Here is a 10,200-nt window from a genome sequence, read left to right as displayed (position 1 = left end):
TTTGTGAAGTTGTATTTACTATGTAAGTGTAACGGTTGGGTGTAGCAACTCAGATGTCTGATTATTTGGTGATCTGCAAAATCACCAATAATGCAGACGCTATACCTGATTATGTGTGATCTGCAGAATCACCAATAATACCAGTATAGCAGTACAAGGAGTATGTAGTGCTTGGTGCAACCGTACTTAATAGTTTGACGAGACCTCACCGTAGGGGCTGGTGAGGTACTATCGGTACACTGACCGTGTAATAGAGTACCGTAACTTTAATAGTTTAGCAAGACCTCACCAGAGGGGCTGGTAAGGTACTATCGGCACGCTGACCGTGTAATAGAGTATAGTAACTTTAATAGTTTGGCGAGACCTCACCAGAGGGGCTGGTGAGGTACTATTGGTATACTGACCGTGAGCTAAAGTACCAACCCCAGCAAGGTGGATACACTAAGACTGAAGAGATAGAACCTCCTGAGGAGCAGGTGATTCAGACAGTACTACAGCCTAGAGATCACCTGAGGGGCAGGTGATTGAGATTGTACTGCAGCCTGCGGAGCAGGAGATACCGGCAGTACTGACTAATGATCACCTGAGGAGCAGGCGATTCAGACCATACTGCAGCCTAGGAGCAGGAGGCACAAACAGTACTGTAACTAATGGTCGCCTGAGGAGTAGGCGATTCAGACTGTACTGCAGCCTAGGAGCAATTGGTCATAAGCAAATAACTTCACCAGAGGAGCTGGTGAAGCTAACACCTCACCAGTGGCGAGGGCCCACTGGTGAGCAGAATGGTCAGACAGGCAAGGGTTGGCAACAGAGAGGACAGTATCAGAGCAGAATCATAAGGCAGAAGAGTAGTCAGTAATCGTGCAGAGGTTCAGCAACGTAGGCAGATAGGCAAAGGTACAGAATCGATAAGCTTAGAGCAGAGTCAGAGTATAGCCAGAGTCAAACACAGAATATCAATCACAATACAAATAATATCCTAGTCTAGGTGTGAAGTCCTTAGTTTCAACACCTGGGATCTAGTCTAAGGTCTGAGAGCGAACACAGGATGTATTCACGACAGCAGACAGCGCCAGACTGAAGCCCGGAGGCTTAAGAAGCAGAGGAGACCTCACTGGCATGCCCCCCTGCGCTCAGCCAATCCTGGGCGCCGTGAGTCTCCTCTGAGGTCAGCTGACCAGCCGGTCAGCTGACGAGCCTCCTTCCAGCGTAAAGGTCCCGTCTGTGCGCGCGCCCGCGTGAGACTGGGACCCCATTGCCTGACTAACGACCCGACCTCAGCGTCCTAGACGCCGGAGGGACGGGTAGGGGAATGGAGGCAGCTGCGGCGGCGGTGCTGTTCGCCGCAGCTGCCTCTTCAGCTGTTACAGTAAGCTAGGCATTATGGATACATCCATAGCTATCCATTTTTATTAATCAATTATTTATTGTTGATTATCAAGTATTTACCTTAAAGGATAACCGAGGTGACATGTGACATGATGAGATAGACATGTGTATGTACAGTGGAAAGCACACAAATAACTAAGCCGTCTTCCATTTTTTCTTTCTCTGCCTGAAAGAATTAAACATCAGATATTCAAGTAACAGTTTCTGTCCGGGTCAGGACCAGGCCGGACTGGGTGAGACTAATAAGTAATTACAGCCATAAAACACTTTTTGTCAGTAAATGGCTTCTGAGAGCAGAAAAGAGATAAAAAAAAGGGTCAGTAGTTCATAGATTTGAGTTCTGGTACACTTCCATGAAGGTGTCATTGAGCAGAGACAATGCAACAGTAAAAACCTAAAAACTAGATTTAAATATAAATTAAAACTGTAGGATATCTAAAAAAGTCATTTTTAGGAGAAGGAGGACAGATCAAATTGTTTTTCTCATCAGTTTTTTGCACACCTCCGATGTCCTTTAACCATTTCAGCCGCCCAGACGTGAAGCTCACGTCCGGGCGGCTGCTCTGCTGCGCTCTCCCGCTCCTGCGCGCGATCGCGGGCGCGCCCCTGTTTCCCCGCGGTGTCCCCCGGTAGCCCTGGGATTAGTGAAAGGGAACATGGTTCCCGATCACCGATCCCTGTCCCCCGCAGAAAAACCGAAGCGCTCACCCGCAAGGCTTCGGCTCTTCTGCCCGGACAAATGTCCGCATCCCCCTTGTACTTCCGCTTAGCGAGAAGTACATGGAGGGAAAACAAAAATGAAGGTGGCCATCTTGTGGCCAAATAGTAAAACTACATCTACACATTTTTAACTTTACAATTTATGCATATAGCAACATTAAAAATGTACTGTTTATGTCCCACACTAAAATATTCCCCAAATAAAATTTTTAATAGAAAAAAAAAATTACAATAAAAAAAAAAAAGACATAAATAGTTACCTAAGGGACTGAACTTTTTAAATATGCATTTGAAGGGGGTATACTACAAACATTTTTTAAATTATAAGCTTGTAAATAGTGATGGGCGCAAAACGGAAACAATGCACCTTTATTTCCAAATAAAATATTGGCGCCATACATTGTGATAGGGACAAAATTTAAATGGTATAATCATACCTCTTAACTTTTTGAGATGAGAAAAAGGGACACTTAAGCCACGCCCCTGTCACACCCCTGGCCACACCCTCACCACGCCTCTAGTCACGCATACCATAAAGATTTCATAAGAAACATATGTTATTTTATCATTCAAACTACACTGGTCCTTTCTATCCTGGTTCATTTTCCTTCATAGTAACATTTTACAATTAGTAATATATCAATTTAACCTCTTGAGGACTGCAGGGCTAAACCCCCCTAGTGACCAGGCAATTTTTAGTTTAAAAGGCCACTGCAGCTTTAAGGCCAAGCTGCAGGGCCGCACAACATAGCACACGAGTGATTCCCCCCCCCCCTTTTCTCCCCACCAACAGAGCTCTCTGTTGGTGGGGTCTGATCGCTCCCCCCATGTTTATTTTTTTTTTAATAAATATTTGTGTTGCTGTTCTTAAAAAAAAAACCCTCTTCCTTTAAATCCCTTCCCTCCCTCGCTCCCTCCCTCCCCACAGCCGGCCAATTACGGCGATCGGCTGTCATAGGCTTCTGCCTATGAGAGCCGATCGCTCTCTTGTCCCCCAGGGGGACAGCCGTGTCACACGGCTGTCCCCAGTGCAGCGCTGCTGCTGATCGCAGCGCTGCACAGAGTAAATAGACGGCGACCACGCCGTCTAACAGTCTCCCGAGCGGCAATAGCCGCTCGGAGACTGAAGGCGGGGCGGAGCTCCGCCCCCCAAGCAGGAGATACGCGCGATCTCCTGCAAAACAGAGCCCCAGGACTTTACGCCAATTGGCGTTAGGCGGTCCTGGGGCTGCCGCCGCAGCCACGCCTACTGGCGTGACGCGGTCGGCAAGAGGTTAAAGGTTGGGAATAAAGTTTAGAGTCCATCAAACACATTTTTAGTATAGAAATAAATATATTTACATAGAAAGAGGGACAAAGTCCCTAAAGAGGGACAAATGAGGGTGAAAGAGGGACAGAGGGACAGGGCTCCCAAAAAGTGACTGTCCCTCCGAAAAAGGGACAGTTGGGAGCTATGTATAATAGCCGAGACCTACGGGCAAATAAAATACATAGGTTTTAATTATGGTAGCATGGATTATTTTAAAGCTATAATGGCCGAACACTGAGAAATAATGAATTTTTTCAATTTTTTTCTTATTAATCCTGTTAAAATGCATTTACAGTAAAGAGGCTCTTAGCAAAATGTACCACCCACAGAAAGCCCAATTTGTGGCGGAAAAAATAAGCTATAGATCAATAAATTGTGATAAGTAGTGATAAAGTTATTAGCGAATGAATGGGAGGTGAAAATTGCTCCGATGCATAAGCTGAAAAATCCATGCGGGCTGAAATGGTTAATAAACTATGATCAATCTCTCTATATATTATTTGTATTATTATTTATTTTTGATTATTAATTATCCCTCCCTTATAACTATGTGCAAGCTGGACATCCCCATGTGTGTGTGTATATATATATTTATGTATTTATTTTTAATGATTATCTTTTTTATTAAAGGGACTAATCATGTCAGTATGGGGTAACAGCAAATACCATATTTCAGAATATGTGACGAATATCATGAAATACTTATTATATGGGGATGGATATAACAAAACTTCCATGTAAAAAGTAAAGAATTGACGCCCGGGAGTGAGCATGAGCGACGGAGCAGCCAAAAATATGGCCACCGCAGCAAGTCCGAAAAACGTCCGCTGGAGCTCCTATATGGCGACATTCAACTACAACAAGATGGCCGCCGCAGTACATAACACTGGCCACCGGAGCTCCTATATGGAGACATTTAACCACTGCACAATGGCCGACAAAAAAAAAGAAAAAAAAAAAAAAAAAAAAAAAAGAGAGATGCTAATGAGAAAGGAGGCGAGTCATCCCTTGGTCACGACCACCGCCGGAGGTGACGTTCTCCTTCCCGGCGACACCCACAACCAGAAGGAAACTGCTGGGGAAATTATACTTTGTTTACATGCCGGAGTGCTCCTGCAGTGCGCATTGAAGCGCTCACTCCTGCAGGCCTAAGCTGACAGGTGAGTAAACGCCCGTACACACGCAAGATCAATGTCGCCCGGCGGGGATCGGTGTCCAATCGCTGGTGCGACATTACAGGGCAGAGGCTGACAGACTTGTCACTAGCATGCAGGCTCCCGATTTGTTCTGTTGCTATGTGGAGAGAGAGGGAAGGTATAATGCTGACAATACACCATGAGTTTTTTTTGGCAGGTAGATGGCTTGATAGATAATTTCCGACAGGTCCGATCTGATTTCAATTGTTTTTCTGATCGAAGTGGATGGAAATCGATTAGAAAAACGATTGGAAAGTAAATCTACCAAAAAAAGTGTGCATTCCCAGCATTATGGTGCAGCGTGGGAGCAACATCATGCGGGAGCCAGGTAAGTGGGGAGAACAGTGCTCTTGGCTGGGACGGAGGCCCCTCTAGTCCCGAGGGTTTGTGGGCTGTTGTGCTCATCTTGGATTATCATCAGAGATGAGTGCATTTGAAATCGGCGCCGGTAGACTTGGGCGCAGAATACAGCCAGTATATGGCTGATCCCGCTTCTGCACAAGTCCGGGCCGTTTTCATTACTATTCCCCCCTCCAGGCCGCCATGGATAGTGGGGGAATGAAATAATTTGGCTTCCAGCGATTGCTGGAGGCCGAATTATTGTGGTTTTTTTTAAGCAACGTCGGCTCCGTCTTCTGACAGCGCCGATGTTACTCGCTGAGCACTGCAATAGTAGTGATTTCTATTGTAGTCTATGGAGCTGCGCCAAAATCTAGCAGCACTGAAAAGCACTGCTCTGTCAGAGATGGTCGATATTGGCCCCCGCGGCTGAGTTTCTTCTGGCGTGTGTATGGCACTAAATGAAAATCGGTAAGAAACCCCCCACCTTCCCTACCCGGGGATTCTTAACTAAGTGGGGGGTGTCTCTGGATCCTAGTGAGGCTTCCTATTCTGTCCCGGCGAACCAGTGCTGGAAGCCCCCGAACAGTGGACATGTAAATATTTACGTACTGCATAAATATTTACAGTAGCGGCTTTCTGATCGGGCTCAGGCTTAAATAGTCAAGCCCAGTCGGATCCGTCTGAGCCTATCGGAAAGCTGTAGCTGCGCTGGAGCCGGGGAAGGTAAATACAGCCGACATCTGATTTACTGTGGTTTCGGGGGCCTCATTATGATCCAGAGGCTTCCCCTCCCGAGGTAAGGATCCTGGGGTGGGGGGGCAGTGGTTCTTACAGTGTCTTGTTAAAGAAAACCTGAGACAAGAAAAAAAGAAAAAACAGGTTGTATACATACCTGAGGCTTCCTCCATCCCCCTTCAGGCTGGTCGGTTTCTTGCCGTCTTCCCACGCTGCCTGGGTCCTCCACTAGGTGGCCCGGTAATTCTGCAAGTCGGGGCATACAGCACATGCCTGGCTGCCACACCCCATCATGCTCCCATTGCTTGGTGAGTTCTGCACCTGATGCAGAATGCGGCCAATCTGCGTCAACTGGCGAAATTACCGCACTGCCTAGCGGAGTATTCAGCAGGCAGTGTGAGAAGACGGCGAGGTACCATCATCCTCAAGGGGGCTGGAGGAAGCCCCAGGAATGTATAGAACTATTATTTTTTACTTGTCCCAGGTACACTTTGAAGTAAACCAGAGCTGTCATAAAAGGATCTGATACTCGCCCGTGGCTTCCTCCAGCAACATAAACACGTGTGAGTCCCACGCCATCAACCTGCGGTCTGCCGTTCAGCCACGATCAGCCCCGGTAACTGGCTCAGCCGGGTCCAGTCTGGGTCTACTGCGCATGCGTGGGAGGTCCGCACATGCGCAGAAGACCCAGACTTGACCTGACTGAGCCAGTTACCGGAACTGATCGTGGCTAAAGGGGAGACCGCAGGTTGATGGCGAGGGACTCGCACGTGTTTATGCTGCTGGAGGAAGCCACGGGTGAGTATCAGATCTTTTTATGACAGCTCTGGTACACTGTAACAATGGTGATTGTTAAAAGGTTCAGCATGGAAGGCTTCCCTTAGGGCTTGTTCACACTACAAGAGCATTTTTAGCACTAGTGATTTTGAAAAGCTTTTGCTAATGTAATACAATGGGGGATTTTTACTAAATCACATCGCTCAAGTGAGAACTCACACATAGGATAACATTCGTAAGAGCTTTTAAAATCACAAAGCGCTTAGAAAAACCTTTGTAGTGTGAACAAGTGTGAGAGGTCCAGGCCCACCTGCACTCCCCTCCAGGTATCACGTGTTGGCCTTGGGGCCCCGGCCAGTGAGAGAGGTCCAGGGCCCCTGGCCATCGTGTGAACCAATCGTGTGTTTTTAGTGTGAACAAGCCCTAAAAGTTATTAACCACTTTCCCCTCCACTACAGTATATCTACGTCAGCTGTGGCACCCTCCAAGCCACAGCCACGTAGATATACTGACCTGCTTGCAGCGCTGTTGTGCAGAGACAGGTGCGCTTCAGAGCGCACCCCCCGGCACTGTCAGCTGCCTTACTAATTGGCAAAAGGGAACATGTTCCCTTGTAGCCAATTAGTGACCCCCCCGCGGATGAATGATCACCGCTGTAGCAAACAGCGTGATCATTCATCTTTCCCCCTCCGTGGCCAGATCGTAAAAAAAACACCCCTGCAAGATGAATATCTTACCTGAACTGGTTCCTGCGATCATCCTGCAGCTCCAGCCTCCATTCTCCGCGGTGCACTCAGCCCTGTGACGCTGAATATCCGGGTCCCGGCTTGATGACGTCATCAAGCCGGGACCCGGATATTCAGCGTCACAGGGCTGAGTGAAGAGCGGAGAATGGAGGCTGGAGCTGCAGGATGATCGCAGGAACCAGGTAAGGTGAGATATTCATCTTGCAGGGGCGTTTTTTTTACGATCTGGGGGGGGGGGGGGCATCGTGATAAGGGGGGGGGGGCACATCAGGCTGCCCATAACAGAGGGTGGGGGTTTAAAATCTGAAGGGGGGGGGTTGAAATTATTATTGGGACCCATCAGGGTAATGGGGTGGGGGGATTTTATAATGGGGGGCACATCTGATGGTCCTGAGGGACATAACTTAATGCTGGGGGGCACATATGCAATAATGGGGTGGGGGCGCTAATCCTGGGGACACATCTGGCTATAATGGGGAACACTGATCCTGGGGACACATCTGGCTATAATGAGGGGTGCTTATTTGTGATACGCAGCTGTATAAATATATGTGGGGGGGTCGCAAATGCAGGGGCATATCTGGCTATACTGGGGGGCTGATATTGGGGGCACATCTGGCTATACTGGGGGGGTCTGATACTGGGCACACATCTGGCTATCTATCCTTGGGGGACTTAATACTGATGGCATGTCTTTTACCTACTGTAGCACTTTGTATTTTTTACTAGAATTGAAGAAAACCTGAGAAATAATGCAATTTTAACCACTTCCCGACCGCCCACTACACAGGGGCGGCGGGGAAGTGGAGCCCTGCAGGACGGCCTCACCCACAGAGGCGGCGGTCCATTTAAGGGCATGGGCGGAGCGATCGCGTCATCCGTGATGCGATCCTCCGCCGGCGCCTGTCACCGCTCGCTCGCCGCAACATCCCGCCGGCTATACGGAAGCGCCGGCGGGATGTTAACCCCGCGATCGCCGCATACAAAGTGTATAATACACTTTGTAATGTTTACAAAGTGTATTATACAGGCTGCCTCCTGCCCTGGTGGTCCCAGTGTCCGAGGGACCACCAGGGCAGGCTGCAGCCACCCTAGTCTGCACCCAAGCACACTGATTTCTCCCCCCCCTGCCCCAGATCGCCCACAGCACCCATCAGACCCCCCCCCTGCCCACCCCCCAGACCCCTGTTTTCACCCAATCACCCCCCTAATCACCCATCAATCACTCCCTGTCACTATCTGTCAACGCTATTTTTTTTTTTTATCCCCCCCCCTGCTCCCTGCCCCCTCCTGATCACCCCCCACCCCTCAGATTCTCCCCAGACCCCCCCCCCAGAACACCCCCCCCTGTTTACTGTATGCATCTATCCCCCTGATCACCTGTCAATCACCCGTCAATCACCCATCAATCACCCGTCAATCACCCCCTGTCACTGCCACCCATCAATCAGCCCCTAACCTGCCCCTTGCGGGCAATCTGATCACCCCCCCCCACACCAATAGATCGCCCACAGATCCGACATCAGATCACCTCCCAAATCCATTGTTTACATCTATTCTCTCCTCTAAACACCCACTAATTACCCATCAATCACCCCCTATCACCACCTGTCACTGTTACCTATCAGATCAGACCCTAATCTGCCCCTTGCGGGCACCCAATCACCCGCCCACACGCTCAGATTGCCCTCTGACCCCCCCTTATCAATTCACCAGTGCATTAATTACATCTGTTCTTCCCTGTAATAACCCACTGATCACCTGTCAATCACCTATCACCCATCAATCACCCCCTGTCACCCCCTGTCACTGCCACCCATCAATCAGCCCCTAACCTGCCCCTTGCGGGCAATCTGATCACCCACCCACACCATTAGATCGCCCGCAAACCCGCCGTCAGATTACCTCCCAAATGTATCGTTTACATCTGTTATCTTCTCTAAACACCCACTAATTACCCATCTATCACCACCTGTCACTGTTACCTATCAGATCAGACCCTAATCTGCCCCTTGCGGGCACCCAATCACCCGCCCACACGCTCAGATTGCCCTCAGACCCCCCCCCCCCTTATCAATTCGCCAGTGCATTAATTACATCTGTCCTTCCCTGTAATAACCCACTGATCACCTGTCAATCACCTGCCAATCACCTATCACCCATCAATCACCCCCTGTCACTGCCACCCAACAATCAGCCCCTAACCTGCCCCTTGCGGGCAATCTGATCACCCACCCACACCAATAGATCGCCCGCAGATCCGACATCAGATCACCACCCAAGCGCAGTGTTTCCATCTATTCTCTCCTCTAAACACCCACTAATTACCCATCAATCACCCATCAATCACTCCCTATCACCACCTGTCACTGTTACCTATCAGATCAGACCCTAATCTGCCCCTTGCGGGCACCCAATCGACCGCCTACACGCTCAGATTGCCCTCAGACCCCCCCTTATCAATTCGCCAGTGCAATATTTACATCTGTTCTCCCCTGTAATAACCCACTGATTACCTGTCAATCACCTATCAATCACCCATCAATCACCCCCTGTCACTGCCACCCATCAATCACCCCCTGTCACTGCCACCCATCAATCACCCGCTGTCACTGCCACCCATCAATCAGCCCCTAACCTGCCCCTTGCGGGCAAACTGATCACCCACCCACACCAATAGATCGCCCGCAGATCCGACATCAGATCACCACCCAAGCGCAGTGTTTCCATCTATTCTCTACCCTAAACACCCACTAATTACCCATCAATCACCCCCTGTCACTGCTACCTATCAGATTAGACCCCTATCTGCCCCTAGGGCACTCAATCACCCGCCCACACCCTCAGAATGCCCTCAGACCCCAGCCCTGATCACCTCGCCAGTGCATTGCTTGCATCCATTCCCCCCTCTAATCACACCTTGAGACACCCATCAATCACCTCCTGTCACCCCCTAGCACACCTACCCATCAGATCAGGCCCCAAT

General features: G+C 49.3%; 1 protein-coding gene across 1 annotated transcript in view; it reads left to right on the top strand.

Annotated features, from left to right (window-relative positions):
* Positions 1 to 4,444: 4,444 nt before the first annotated feature.
* The window catches only part of TMEM50A (transmembrane protein 50A), a 28,508-nt gene continuing 22,752 nt past the window's right edge, over positions 4,445 to 10,200 (top strand). The window contains exon 1 of the mRNA XM_068265421.1: positions 4,445 to 4,578. The gene's annotated coding sequence lies outside the window, so the exon portion shown is untranslated. The remainder of the gene's footprint in view (positions 4,579 to 10,200) is intronic.

This window comes from Hyperolius riggenbachi, chromosome 2 (genome assembly GCF_040937935.1).
Source record: "Hyperolius riggenbachi isolate aHypRig1 chromosome 2, aHypRig1.pri, whole genome shotgun sequence".
In the NCBI taxonomy this organism is placed as follows: Eukaryota; Metazoa; Chordata; class Amphibia; order Anura; family Hyperoliidae; genus Hyperolius; species Hyperolius riggenbachi.
Note: the sequence above shows the minus strand (reverse complement) of the source record. Positions and strands in the feature narration are given on the sequence as shown.